Genomic DNA, 16,419 nt, shown 5'->3' on the forward strand with positions numbered 1-16,419 from the left:
GAAAGTGAAGAGGAACTAAAAAGCCTCTTGATGAAAGTGAAAGAGGAGAGTGAAAAAGTTGGCTTAAAGCTCAACATTCAGAAAATGAAGATCATGGCATCCGGTCCCATCACTTCATTGGAAATAGATGGGAAACAGTGGAAACAGTGTCAGACTTTATTTTTGGGGGGTTCCAAAATCACTGCAGATGGTGATTGCAGCCATGAAATTAAAAGACACTTACTCCTTGGAAGAAAAGTTATGACCAACCTACATAGCATATTCAAAAACAGAGACATTACTTTGCCGACTAAGGTCCATCTAGTCAAGGTTATGGTTTTTCCAGTAGTCATGTGTGGATGTGAGAGTTGGACTGTGAAGAAGGCTGAGCGCCGAAGAATTGATGCTTTTGAACTGTGGTGTTGGAGAAGACTCTTGAGAGTCCCTTGGACTGCAAGGAGATCCAACCAGTCCATTCTGAAGGAGATCAGCCCTGGGATTTCTTTGGAAGGAGTGATGCTAAAACTGAAACTCCAATACTTTGACTACCTCATGTGAAGAGTTGACTCATTGGAAAAAACTCTGATGCTGGGAGGGATTGAGGGCAGGAGCAGAAGGGGACGACAGAGGATGAGATGGCTGGATGGCATCACTGACTCGATGGACATGAATCTGAGTGAACTCCAGGAATTGGTGATGGACAGGGAGGCCTGGCATGCTGCAGTTCATGGGGTCGCAAAGAGTCGGATACGACTGAGCGACTGAACGGAACTGATGCAAAGGGGAGGGTAACTACAAAGGCATTCTTTCCCTCTGGTGGATAGGAAGTTTGAGATGATAATACGTGTGAAAGTAAACTTCCTCTCTTCCTTTACTGTGCTTCATTGCAATGGGGTGTTGTGTGTGTGTGTGTGTGTGTGTGTGTATTTGAACCAAAGTCACTTTAAAATATACAAAATGTAGAGACCATGTCCTATAATCAATATATAAATCAATGGTAGAGATTGTGAATCTACAAAGAAAGACTAACACATGCTTCAGCTAAGTGAAAAGTCAGTTCAGTTCAGTTGGTTCATGGACTGCAGCACTACAGGATTCCCTGTCTATTACCAACTCCCAGAGTTTACTCAAACTCATGCCCATTGAGTCAGTGATGACTTCCAACCATCTCATCCTCTGTCGTTCCCTTCTCCTCCAGCTTCAATCATTCCAAGCATCAAGGTCTTTTCAAATGTGTCAGTTCTTCGCATCAGGTGGCCAAAGTACTGGAGTTTCAGCTTCAGGATCAGTCCTTCCAATGAACATTCAGGACTTATTTTCTTTAGGATGAACTGGTTTGATCTCTTTGCAGTCCAAAGGACTCTCAAGAGTCTTCTCCAACACCACAGTTAAAAAGCGTCAATTCTTTGGTGCTCAGCTTTTTTTATAGTCCAACTTTCACATCCATACATGACTACTGGAAAACCATAGCTTTGACAAGATGAACCTTTGTTGGCAAAGTAGTGTCTCTGCTTTTTAACATGTTGTCTAGGTTGATCACAACTTTTCTTCCAAGGAGCAAGCGTCTTTTAATTTCATGGCTGCTGTCACCATCTGCGTGATTTTGAAGCCCAAAAATAAAGTTGTAATCTTTGGTGTCTGGTGTAAAGTACCAGACACCAAGGATTACAACTAGTATGATCCTCTTTATGTGAAATGTCCAGAATAGGTAAATCCACAGAAGTAGAAATCAGATTAGTGTTTGCCAGGGGCTGGGAAAAGGGAGAAATGGGAAATGACTGCTAATGGCTTTGGGGGCTGATGGAGAGGATTTGGAACTAGCTAAATGTGATGACTGCACGATATTGTGAGTGTACTAAAAGGCACTGAGTCGTACATTTTCAAATGGCTATTTTCATGTTACGTGAATTTTACCTCAATTAAAATAAAACCTGACGGCCTACAATCCATGAGGTCTCAAAGAGTTGGACATGATTGAGGACACACACACAAAATAAAACCTGAAGAATAAAACAGAAGGGAGTCAAAGTTTAGTGGGAAGGTCATCTTGAATTAGATAAACTTGGGTGTGAATGGGTGCCTATCACTGAGCATTGAAATGAGTTATTTATACATGAAGTGATGAACAAAGTACCAATACTTCAATTATAATGAGGATTCAACAAATGTTGAATTACTACTTGCATTTAAATTTTTGAATAAAATGCACTAACAGTGACCAAATAATGTTATCTCTATAGGATTTTTTAAACAGTAAAAAGTAGAAAACTTCTATCTGTTCATTAAAATGATATGGGATGCAATATATTGCAGTGGAATGATACCTAGATTTAGAGTTCTGATGTCTGTATTTCACCATGAAACTCGAAGCTAAGTTGTTGTGAAACAAATGTGCAAGTTCGTTGATTCTAGGCTTTCATTTCCTCTTCTATAAAGTTAATATTGCATCAGAGGAATAGTTCATTTTCTTCCAAGTATAATAGAATATGACTCAATTGTATGAAATATATGGGGATAAATTAAGAAGTGATCCCTGTGATTTTCTTAAAAGGATAAAGGTGGTGGAGGAGCGGTAGCACCTTAGAAGTGAGAAGTAATCTGGGTGATTTAATGAATATACAAGCTGAATTGTGTCTCTTGTGGCAATTCCGTTTGATGAAAGTAGCTAGTTGTTCTGAAAGATGGTTCTAGGAAGGACTTTATGGTACATTCAGCAGAAAATGGTGCTCAGAAAACCAGTGGCATTTGCTATGGAAGCCTAGGAAACTGTAGGGGGTGGGGGGTAGGGGGTAGCAGGCTGGGAGGGGCTGGCCATACAGATATCATCTATTTGTATTCCTTGATTGAAGATGAAAAGTAAACCCATCCAGGGAAAAAAATGACATATATGATCCACTAAGGGCTAAATTCAAAGGCGCTTACTTCTTGGAAGAAAAGTTATGACCAACCTAGATAGCATATTCAAAAGCAGAGACATTACTTTGCCGACTAAGTTCCGTCTAGTCAAGGCTATTGTTTTTCCTGTGGTCATGTATGGATGTGAGAGTTGGACTGTGAAGAAGGCTGAGCACCGAGGAATTGATGCTTTTGAACTGTGGTGTTGGAGAAGACTCTTGAGAGTCCCTTGGACTGCAAGGAGATTCAACCAGTCCTTTCTGAAGGAGATCAACCCTGGGATTTCTTTAGAAGGAATGATGCTAAAGCTGAAACTCCAGTACTTTGGCCATCTCATGCGAAGAGCTGACTCATTGGAAAAGACTCTGATGCTGGGAGGGATTGGGGGCAGGAGGAGAAGGGGATGACAGAGGATGAGATGGCTGGATGGCATCACTGAATTGAAGGATGTGAGTCTGAGTGAACTCTGGGAGTTGGTGATCGACAGGGAGGGCTGGCATGCTGTGATACATGGGGTCGCAGAGTCAGACACGACTGAGCGACTGAACTGAACTGAAGGGCTAAATGAATGGGTGAGGGGCATTATTTTAGCTGTCAATTGATCAAGTATAGTAAGTTGCAATATACTCCCTAATTTCACCTTAACTAGTGTGTGAGTGTGAAAATTCTGAGAAAGTAAGTAGATCTGTCCTCTTTCATTATAGAAAAACTAGAAATTTCTCCAGTTATGGTTTTATTCTTATCTACAAAGAGAAGGTAAGTTCACACTCATCAAGATTTCTCTCATTTCTTGCAAGTTTATGATTTGAATGTGTGTGTGTGTGTGTGTGTGTGTGCGTATCCAGAAGATTTGAATTTGATTTCTGATTTTCTTAACTCCTGTGAGCACAGCTTAAATCCAATAAGACTCAGCAGGCATGCCAAGTCATCTCTAATTTTTCTTGCAGTTTGGTGTCTAATGAAAAGGTCCAATGGCATTATGCAGATCAAAAACAATTTTGAAAATGCCATATGGCAACCCCTGCTAATCAAGGTTTTGAGCCACAGTGGGTAATAAGATCTCCTTCCTCAGAAAGGAAAGAAATGTTAATCATGTTTGCAATGATCTGAAAATTGGGGAGCATTGAGGTGAAAAAGCAAAAGTGTGAAGAGGCTGGCAAAAAAGATCCCACCACAGAGGCATGTTCCTTCTGAGAGCAATTCTCTGATGTCCAAAATGTCACAAAGGTCCAAGAGCTAGTCTTGTTTCCAGAGTCGGATGAAGATTTATTAAATTTTCAGGCTATTTTTCACATCATCATTTAGAAAATATGCTATTTTTTAATCATAGCCAAGGTTTAGAAAATTCTGCCTCATTCAGCAGTCTGCTTAATTTCTTTCTTTCTTTCTTTTTTTTTTTTTTTTTTGCTTAATTTCTTAAGGTAAAAATATACATGATATGTTTAAGTTAACAGAATGTAGAATGTAGAAGTCCAAAGGGGAGGTTGCACACGTAGTTGTATTTCTGCTCAAGGAGCAGTGGTCTTCTAGTCCACATCTGGAACTTCAGCCACAGTCAAGCCTGGATTGGTCCTTAAGAGAGAAACACACTCTGGCTTTCTAATTAGGAGAGTTAGAAAGCCATAGAGAAGTAGTTTTGTGATGCTTTCCTCCTCACCCTCAGATTCACAATTAATGACTTGGGAACTCCTGCAGAACCTTTATTGGCAGGCTTTGAGTACAGTTCTGTGGCGGTGGCTGGAATCTTTGGACTATTTTCCTTGCAATTCTGAGTTTTTGGCAATTATACAGCTCCAGATGGCACACGCTTGCCTAGAGGCGCGAGGCTCTTTGTCAAAGGAGTGAATGCACAGTGATACATATTCATGGATATTCCGAGTCTTTTCACATCACCTTGTAAGCTGTTTAAAATCATTAAAAACCCATAAGCAGTCAACTTTTTCAAGAAAATAAATAAATGGGAGTCAATCAAAGTAAATGATCTCTTTTATATCATAAAAGAAGCTCCATTAAATTGTGTTCCAACTGAGGGAAGAGATGCTACAATTCTGTGCACTCACCACCTGTCTTGCCCACTTCCCTTGGAGAGAGGAGCCATGTGCACGGTGGCTGTGGAGGGGTGGTATACCGCTACTTCGTGGGCATGTGCCATTCTGGCCATCTCAATGTCTTGGAGCTTACTAGTGTTTCTGACAGCCTACCTATGGTATTGCTTTTCCTTCTATACATTTTCAACTGAGGAGCGTCAATAAAAACAACAAACTTAAATACGTATTATATCCCTTTGACACACAAATATAAATACTCACTAGATTAATCTTATAAATAAGGGACATTTGTATTGTTTTCCCAGCTTATACAGCCCACAAAAATATCTGATTTCATTGATTGTCAAAACAACCTGTAAGATGTGTATGTTTATGCCATCACGGATCACATGTCATAGTGGATATGGGCTTGGTCAGCAGGCATCTTTGGACCTCGGCAGTTTGGAGGGTAGAGGAAATAAATCAGAACTAAAGTAACCAGCCATGATAAAAGTGTGTTCCTTACCCAGATTGGTAACCCTCATTCTAAGTCACAGAATCTGAATGGACACTAGCTTTTATGTAGATTAGTGTCTTGATCCAATAACTTCTAGTAGTTGGGGTTTTGTCAGACTCTCTGAAAAATGATAATACTCAAAATCAGATGCAGGAGTATTAAATATATCTAAGAGGTTCATTAATTGTGATAAAAATAGTCAAAAATAAAAGGTAACTTACCAAATCATCAGGGAGAATGGTTCTTTAGAACTAAGTAGGTAGGTTTTAGCAATATATATAGATTTTGCCAATCCAGAAAACAATATTTATTAAAAATTAAAGCAGACATTGAGTTATGTGGATTTGATAAGGATTTAAATATAGACTTAATAGTTAGTAGAAAATAATTCAAATTATGTATCCTCGGTACCAGCATGAAAGTCTCTAACTAAAAGGGCTTAACCTTCTATTCTGTATCAATGGCCTTACATAGGGATGGCTGAGGGCTTCCCTGGTGGTTCAGATGGTAAATAATCTGCCTGCAATGCAGGAGACCTGGGTTTGATCCCTGGGTTGGGAAAATCCCCTGAAGAAGGAAATGGCAACCCACTCCAGTATTCTTGCCTGGAGAATTCCATGGACAGAGGAGCCTTGTTGCAAGGAGTCAATACAACTGAGAGATTAACACTTTTAGCAACATGATAAATTATAGCTTTCAGATGGAAGGTATCAGTGTTTACAGTCAAGAGGAGCAGAAGAAAACTTTAATTCTGCCCAGAGTGCATGATATTTTTGACCAGCCAATATCATGTACATGTAATGACACAGATTTTTTTGAAAATGAAATACCTGACATAATGTAAAAGACTCTTAAAATGAGCTTCTCTTAAATTATAAAGTTATATATTTTTGTTATTTTCCTAGACTTCATTTCTTCCCTGCCATCAGCTCCTTTAAAATCTCCATCTTTGTTGAAAGATTTGTATATTGTGTGATTGTTTTTCTACTCATGCAAAGTGATGCTCTTATTCAAAGCTCTGAAGTGAGTGGATTTTAATAATTTTAATGGTATAGTCACAATCTGTATCGATTTAATTTTTTTGTCCATTAAATAATTGTGAAAATTATACATACTGCATAGAAACACAGCTGTTCTACTCTTGTGCACAGGACTTTATATAATTATACTTCATGATTTTCTTAAAAGTGTGTTCAATTATGACTGATGGTTCTTTATACAGAATATGAAAACTTGCATCCAAGTAAGAAGGTTAGAATGGTTTTTATAGCATAACAATTATTATTAAGCATTTTTTTCTTTCTGAGAAAATGCCATATATCATTAAATATTGATAATAGTTTTTTCTTCATAATTTTATAATACTGGAGTTAACTGGTAGCTCGGAAAGAAGACAGCACTGATTGTTGGAAGTTATTGCTTGAAAAACTGGGTTAAAATCTATTTACTGTTGAACTTGGACAGTGTGTTAATTTGAAAAAGAAAAGTTCTGGAAGCAAAACAAAACTATTCATATCTTGAGAAGTTTAACAAATTAGCAATAGACAATTGATTCAATCTCAAGTTATGAACTTGTTTTAAAATGGTGCCATATTGTTAGAGCCCTCAGCAACTGGAAACACCAAATCAAAATTCTTTTCTGCCTCTACTACTGCTGCTACTGCTAAGTTGCTTCAGTCATGTCCGACCCCACAGAGGGGAGGTCCCCCCCCTCTCTGTGCGACCCCATAGAATGACAACCCACCAGGCTCCCCCATCCCTGGGATTCTCCAGGCAAGAACACTGGAGTGGGTTGCCATTTTCTTCTCCAATGCATAAAAGTGAAAAGTGAACTTGAAGTCATTCAGTCCTGTCCAACTCTTCACGACCCCATGGACTGCAGGCCACTAGGCTCCTCCATCCATGGGATTTTCCAGGCAAGAGTACCGGAGTGGGGTGCCATTGCCTTCTCCATCTCTGCCTCAAGGCACCTCTATTTCCACTCGGAAACAAACTCCACCAAAGGTTTTTCTCAGACAATGGACATCCATATTTATTTGCATTTACTCACAGAATCTACCTCCCCACTCCATTGCTATTCATTTCTTGCTGCCAAAGACTTTTCTCAGTTGATTCTTCTACCAGTATTAGATAGATTAATATGCTTTTCCCAGTGATGTTTAATCACTAAATTTATTTTTCTCTTTGAAGTGCAAGTGCTTTTTCTCAGCAGTAGAGGTAACAGGCAGAGACTAAAAAGGCTTAAATTAATGTGGTACCCCAATTGGTAAAGCTGTTCTCAGTCCTGCTTATAGAGTGTCTTTCAAAAGGATAGAAGATAATTCTTGAAAAAGTACCAAGCACTCAGCAGGATCATATAAAATGGACTATAGACAAAGCCCTCAAAAGAGTAACAGCTGGGCATCTTTTATGGACACATATCTAACTGTTTCATTTGTCTCAATGTAACTTGATCCCTCCTACCCTGCTTCTTCTGTATCTGAATAGTGAAAACACGTCTTACTCTGAAGAGCTTTGAACTAGATGGTGGTTGGTGTGAATTACAGTAGTACAGATAATAGCAAGGTTATAAAGTTGTGACAAATATCAATTCCTTGCAAATTACATATTTGAGTATGTACAAATTGCTAATTAAGTTGTTTTGAAAATGCTTCTTTTATGGAAGAAAATAGGAGAGGTAACCGTATGAAAGTGTCCATACCAACCTGCTGTTATATAGTACACACTGGGACATGGTCACTAAGCCAAATGCAGTTAATTCTGCACATATTTTCTGCATGGTTTTAATATTATATCATTTGCATTTACTTGCCATCCCTGTCAAAATCTTACTATATTTGATTGATTAATTTACATGTTTAATGCGTGTGTGTTTGTGTGTGTGTGTTAGACGCTCAGTCATGTCCTACTCTTTGCGGCCCCAAAGACTATAGCCACCAGGCTCCTCTGTCCATGGAATTTTCCAGATAAGAATACTGGAGTGGGTTGCCATTCCCTTCTCCAAGGGGGAATCTTCCTGATCCAAGGATCGAATCCAGGTCTCCTGCATTATAGGGAGCTTCTTTACCATGTGAGCTACCAGGGAAGCCCAGTATGTGGAAGGTAAGATTCAAAACTAACAATGAGAATTGAGAAGTGGCAAGTGCTGATAAGGACTTTCAAGTTTGTGCCAATCAGACAGACCAGTATTGACATTTGGAAAATGCTGATGCTTTTGAACTGTGGTGTTGAAGAAGACTCTTGAGAGGCCCTTGGACTGCAAGGAGATCTAACCAGTCCATTCTGAAGGAGATCACCCCTGGGATTTCTTTGGAAGGAATGATGCTAAAGCTGAAGCTCCAGTACTTTGGCCACCTCATGAGAAGAGTTGACTCATTGGAAAAGACTCTGATGCTGGGAGGGATTGGGGGCAGAAAGAGAAGGGGACAACCAAGGATGAGATGGATGGATGGCATCATGGACTCGATGGATGTGAGCCTGAGTGAACTCCGTGAGATGGTGATGGACAGGGAGGCCTGGCGTGCTGCAATTCATGGGGTCGCAAAGAGTCGGACATGACTGAGCGACTGAACTGAACTGAACTGATGTATTTTCAGACATTTTGGCCACTGTTCCAAGATTTCAAGGGGAAGGTGTCCTCCCCTCATCACAGCCCTGTCAAGGACCTAGCCAACATATCCACTGCTAATTACCACACAGGAAATTAGTCACAGCTAGAAAGGAGGGTGACTGAAAGAGACATATAGAAACTTTGGGGCAGTTTAATGAAGAAGGAACCCTAGGATATATGGGCTTGTTTTATAATCATCTATTCAATTTCACCTCTATTTCACACTAACAGTTCATCAAAACTCAGATTAGGTGATTGTAAGCAATAAAACATTGATTAATTTTACTTGCAAACACAATTTTATTTATAAAAATGAGGCCTAAATATTACCTGTTATGCCAAGCACCTTTAAATTATATGTAAATTTATACAAATAAAGCTGAACCTTATAAGGTGACAAAGAGGATGAATTTCAGCAACATGTTTTTTGGTCTTATTTCAGAAATGTGATTAATATCTGAAGCATAGAAACCTGAAAGGAATCATAAAATGTATATTAGCTGTCCTTAGAACACTTTCAAGTCTCCCAAAACCTATTAATACACCTAATATCTATTGATTATGTAGCTAAGAACCCAGCTTAGTGAGGTTTATTGGATAATAAATAAATCAAAAGATTTTTTAGCAGGAGAATTGCCTACTGACTAATTTCCAGAGCAGCATATGTATCAGTGATGACACGCAATAATTATGTAAGACTCCCATATCCTGTGTATGACTAGTCCTAAGGACAGAAGTGGAAACCCAAAGTTTACATTAAGGGAAAGTGAAGTCGCTCAGTTGTGTCTGACTCTTCGTGACCCCATGGACTGTAGCCCACCGGGCTCCTCCATCCATGGGATTTTCTGGGCAAAGATACTGGAGTAGGTTGCCATTTCCTTCTCCAGAGGACCTTCCTGACCCAGGGAGCGAACCCAGGTCTCCTGCATTGCAGGCAGACGCTTTACCCTCTGAGTCAAAATTAAAGCTATCTAAAGATGACCTTCCTGGATACATTTTTATGCCTGTATATGTGCTTAGTCATGTCTGACTCTCTGTGACTCCATAGGCTGTAGCCTGTCAGGCTCCTCTGTCCTTGGAATTTCCTAGGCAGGAATACTGGAGTGGATTGCCATTTCCTTCTCCAGGGGATCATCTCAACCCAGGGATTGAACACGCATCTCTTGCGTCTCCTGCACTGGCAGGCAGATTCTTTACCCCTGTACCACCTGGTTTTATGCCTGAGTTTCCATTAAATCCTTAATCATTTAGGAAAAATAAATATGAAATTTTTGAAGTCCCAATTGAATTAGATACAAGTTACCTGTGAGAATTTTCAGCAATATTATTTTCATATTATTTACAGAGCCCCTGGGCATGGAAGAAATAAAAACAAGGCAAATAAGTTTTATAATAAATTTAGAGTTTGGCAGAACTAACACATCCTGAAGGCTCTGAGTTAGGACTAGTTTTATAATGAGGAGGAATCCTTGGGGAGGGTACTTTGGTGTTAGAAAAGTCATTAAAGTTTTATGTTGATTAGGCATATAGGATATATTTCAGAAAGACCTGAAAAAAGGCTAAATCCACAGAGTAATCACAAAAGACATAAAACATAAAAAAAATCAGACATATTATCCTAACCTGAAAGCTGGCATATTGTCATTATATGTATGTTGATTTTATTTGAGAATTATGCATAAAACTGTAAAAGTTTTATTTAATAAACCCTAGGTTTAGTTGATGATTTATCAATGATGTTTTCCAAAATTTCAAAATGTTCTAATTGAATATTATTTCAGATAAACCGAAGATTTAAGCCCTTTATGAATCTGGATTATATGATACACTTTTGAGAAATTCAACCATCGTTCTTTGATTCTTTAATAACGTCACATCTTTTCTTCCATTGTATATTAAAGAGCTTACAAGTAGTAGTATTCATCAGCAAAATATGGTGCATATCATCTATCTTTATTAGTTTAGGTCATGTTAGTTACTCAGTCATGTCTGAATCTTTGCGACCCCATGGACTATAGCCTGCCAGGCTCCTCTGTCCATGGGATTCTCCAGTCAAGAATACTGGAGTGGGTTGCCATTTCCTTCTCCAGGGGATCTTCCTGAGCCAGGGATCAAACCTGGATCTCCCACATTACAGGCAGATCCTTTACTGCCTAAACCACCAGGGAAGCCCAGTTTAGGTCATCAATTGTATCTCTATTAGTTTAGGTCATAAATTGTATTAGAACTTCCTTGACGGCTCAGCTGGTAAAGAATCTGCCTGCAAGGCAGGAAACACAATAGACTCCAGTTTAATCCCTGGGTCTGAAGGATTCCCCGGAGGAGGAAATGACAACCCATGCCCGTATTCTTACCTGAAAAATGCCAAGGACAGAGGAGTCTGGTGGGCTACAGTCCCTGGGGTTGCAAAAGATTGGACACGACTGAGCAGCAGCTGTGAACTAACTTGGATCAAGGCAAATACGGTTCTCCACTTTGTTGCATTTAAACTAATTTTTAAAAGAGACATTTTGGCTAGGGGTTAAGAATTTACTTTTGATTTAAAGTTATGGTTGTTGATAAACCTTATTTTGTGCTATTGTATTATAATATATTAAATATACTATTGTACATATGGTATATGACTTTAAAAGCAAATCCAGGATTTTTTTTTTTTTTTTGTCTATACCACTAAAGTCAACACTCATTTTCAAAGTTTCTTATTTCAGTCATGATGCTTTTACAGGGAAAACAGATTGTCTAGTAAATAAACAGTCATTTTGAAATGAGTTTAAGTACTCTTGGAGTTTTAAGAAAGCGTTTATTTTTTAGTGAGAATTATAATATGCAATGATATAATCAATTTTTGTTGTTGTTGTTTTGGTTGTTAAGTCATGTCCTTCTCTTTTTAACCCCATGGACTGTAGCCACCAGTCTCCTCTATCCACAGGATTTCACAGGCAAGAATACTGGAGTGGGTTGCCATTTTCTTGGCCAGGGAATTTCCTAACCCAGGAGTTGAACCTATATCTCCTGCATTACAGCCATATTCTTCACCACTGAGCCACCTGAGAAGCCCATAGTATTCAACACTTGGCTGTATTTGCTTTAACTGTATTTTTCCTTTGCTAAAATATTTTAAATCATATCCCTGATTATTTTATTCCTATATAGTTTAGTTTTAGACCTATAAAATTAGAACATTTTCTAACATAACCAAAAGAACATTATTGCACCTAAAAATTGCAATTCCTTAATATCATCAAATACTTCATTCTTATGGAAATGTCCATGTTTGTCTTAAAAGAGGTATTTTTACACTTAACTTGTTCAAATCAATATGGAAAAGATGTAAACCCTGCATTTTTATGTCTCTTAAATCTCCTTCAGTCTAGAATACTCCCCACCCCTTATTTTTCATGTCATTAACTTCTTGAAGACTCAAGTGGTCTTATGTTTGTAGATTTGAAGATTTATGGGACAAATATTTCTTTATGATAATTTCTTTCACCTTATAAAGTCAATGAGTCCATTTGCTGACAGTATGATATGAAGGCTGAATTTTAAAAAGAGTGAAAATGATGGAAATTGGAACATGAACTTCTTAAGTACACATTTTCCTCATACAGGAAGTTTGGTGATCATCAGTTTACACTATGATTTATTTTTTTCTAAGGAGCAGTGGAGAAAAAGGAATGAAGAGAGCAGTGGTTTGAAATCATCTTATTTTCGATTCCCATGGTAAATGAGCGAAAATGGGACCAGGAAATTAAGACTTTAGGCAGAATAGCAGTTTAATGCATGGACTGTGTGATCTAGATTATAGTATTTATACATCCAGACTACAATGGGAAAGGTATAAAGATTAGAAGGTGCTAATGGAGAAATATTTTTTGAGAGGCTCAGTGGATTACCTTTCCTGATCAGACTGAAGAACAGTGTAGCCAAACCAGCAAGCAGGAAGAAGAGAATAATGGGGAGAATAACAAAATAACAGTAGCGATAATAATGTTAAATAGTAAGTGGCTGGGCTTCTCAGGTGGCGCTAGTGATAAAGAACACACTTGCCAATGTGGGAGATACAAGGGACTTCATTTTGGTCCCAGGTCAGGAAGACCCCTTGGAGAAGGAAATGGCAACCAACTCCAGTATTCTTGCCTGGAAAATTCCACGGACAGAGAAGCCTGCAGGCTACAGACCATGAGGTTGTAAAGTGTCAGACACGACTGAGCACACACACATAATAAGTGGCTGAAATATATTTATCTTTCACTGTATATAAAACTTTCAAACAAGTTGATTGATATTAAGTTGATTATTTCACATTTAGAGCAAATCTGATGTATGGTCATGAGGGAGGTTCACCGAAATGAGTTGTTGGAAAACACAATAGTTAGAAAAACAGGAGACAAAAAGACCTGGACATAAATGGTCGACGATGAGCCCTGTTAAAGGTTGCTAGAATTGTGGTAGGATTTGTTATGGAGAGGACAGTTTATTGCTGAGGAGGAGAACAGTCACTAAGTCATCATTCTGAAAGAGGTACTGGCATTGCGCTTGTCCACTCACAATGTGCATCATTTTCCCTGCAGATATCAGTTTGGGTCCATATAGTTCAGACAAAAGTAATTATATACCACTACCTAACCCTCTGTTACTCTTGTTGTTCTCTGCTGCTGCTGCTGCTAAGTCGCGTCAGTCATGTCCGACTCTGTGCGACCCCATAGATGGCAGCCCACCAGGCTCCCCCGCCCCTGGGATTCTCTAGGCAACAACACTGGAGTGGGTTGCCATTTCCTTCTCCAATGCATGAAAGTGAAAAGTGAAAGTGAAGTCGCTCAGTCGTGTTGGACCCTCAGCAACCCCATGGACTGCAGCCCACCAGGCTCCTCCGTCCATGGGGTTTTCTAGGCAAGAGTACTGGAGTGGGGTGCCATTGTTCTCTAAATTCTGAATATTTGAATGATAACCCTGATTTGAGAATAATTAAACTCCTTATGGGATAAAAATATTTGGGGATCTTAATTTATTAATATGCACAAATAGAATACAATGAGCCACACATGATGACACATTTGATATCACCAATCTCATCTCCCAAAGGAATGAATGACATAATTGACTCCATGTGGCTGAATATTATTTCTGTCCTGAAAATATCCGTATTTTCTTCTGTTATTAGTCTTCATTATTCATCTTCTTCTGTCCTAATCAGTATGCATGAGAAAAATTAGTTAATTATTTTAGGGTATTTTTTAGTAACTGCAGAACATTTGAAATTTGTCTGTAGATGTAAGGAAAGAAACTAAGTTCATAGCCCTCATCTACTCATTATACAGGTTAAGCTAATGCTGTTCCTAATTGCATACTTTTACAGAATGTATGTGAAACTTTATGGTGGTTTAGCCTCCTCCATAGGAGAAGGAAATTCATCCCACTCCAGTACTCTTGCCTGGACAATCCCATGGACAGAGGAGCCTGGTAGGCTACAGTCCATGGGGTTGCAAAGAGTCGGATACAGCTGAGTGACTTCACTTCACTCACCTCACTCACTTCATACTTTATCACTGGAGAAGGAAATGGCACCCCACTGCAGTATTCTTGCCTGAAGAATCCCACGGACAAAGGAGCCTGGCAGGCCATGGTCCATGGGGTCGCAGACAGTTGGAATGACTGAAGTGACTAAGCATGAATTTTGTTCTATAAACAATTCTCACTACAACTGACTCTTAACTAGGAATGCCACTGAAGTAATTTAAAAAGATTATACCCACTTCTGAATAGTTTTAAAACTCTAACTCGAAAGTATCGCTCCCTCTTCAAAGCCTCTTACTGTTAACTACCTTATGTTGGGCTTCCCAGGTGGCAATAGTGGTAAAGAACCCACCTGCCAATGCAGGAGACATGAGAGATGCGCGTTCAATCCCTGGGTTGGGAAGATCCCCTGGAGAAGGAAACGGAAACCTGTTCAGTATTCCTGCCTGGAGAATCCCATGGACAGAGAAGCCTGGTGGACTACAGTCCATGGGGCCACAAAGAGTTGGACACGGCTAAAGTGACCTAACACACACACACCTTGTGTTATACTACCATTCTGCTTACCTGTTTCATGACCACTTGAAATATGTCACTTCCAATTCCACGTTCTTAACTCAGCAGAACCAAAATAAAATGAATTCCTTCATGTTTTACCAGTAGTCAGGTTTCAGTCCAGTGGCAAGTCCTGGAAACTTTACAGATCCTTCTATCTCTACTCACACTGAACTAGACCCCACCCCATCTCCAACAGACAACTCCAGAATACTTCTGACCAGCCCTCACTGCCTCTGGAAACCAGCTAAGACCTTTGTGATGTCTATCAGATCACACTAGTACCGTCTTAAAATCTATCGCAATGTCATATCATGATAGGTGAGTTGGTTCATGCTCACCTTTCTGTGGTCTTCTGTAATGGGATTCTTTCTCTCCCTTCCACAAGCCATGCTTGTCTAGTTCTCAGAGATGTGCAGAGACAGATCCCACCTTTTGGGAAACCACTTGTTTTCATTATTGAAGTCACAAACCAAATGATACCTTCTCATGATGCCTTCCCTAACACAGAGAAATGAATTTTACCCATACAACCTTTAATCCTCTTTCCTTTGACCCCACTTTTTTCTTCATAGAGTTTACCATGACTAAAAGTAATATTATTTATATGTCTTTGTTTTTGTTGTTGAGTCACTAAGCCATGTTTTCTGACTGTTGCAACTGCATGGACTGTAGCCCACCAGGCTCCTCTGTCCATGAGACTTCCTAGGCAACAGTACTGGAGTAGGTTGCCATTTTCTTCTCCAGGGGATCTTCCTGACCCAGGAACCAAACACATGCATAGAGTAAAAGTGAAAAAGTAAAGTTGCTCAGTCGTGTCCAACTCTTTGCGACCCCATGGACTGTAGCCTACCAGGCTCCTGTGTCCATGGGATTTTCCAAGCAATAGTACTGGAGTGGATTGCCATTTCCTTCTCCAGCGGATCTTCCTGGCCCAGGGATCAAACTCGGGTCTCCTGCATTATAGACAGATGCTTTTACCGTCTGAGCCACCCAGGAAGTCCAAGAATTCAATAAATATTTGAATACATGGATAGATGACCAGTACATTTGGGTTACCTTGTAGTTCAGAGACTAAATAATTTCAAGCAAACTTGAAATTTTAAACATTGCCTTTAATTAATAATAAATTTATGCATTTGTTTGCTTTTTTACAGCTAAATAGAAGATGCATGACAGATATGATAATGTCATCATTAATATAGGATTTGATATATTTATAATCATTTTAAGCTCAAAAAACTTATTCTTCATCAAAATATACTTAAAATGGTAATAGTGTGTATTGAATGCTTTCATCATAAGACTATGCTGCCAATTTC

Source organism: Ovis aries, chromosome 23 (genome assembly GCF_016772045.2).
Source record: "Ovis aries strain OAR_USU_Benz2616 breed Rambouillet chromosome 23, ARS-UI_Ramb_v3.0, whole genome shotgun sequence".
Classification (NCBI taxonomy): Eukaryota; Metazoa; Chordata; class Mammalia; order Artiodactyla; family Bovidae; genus Ovis; species Ovis aries.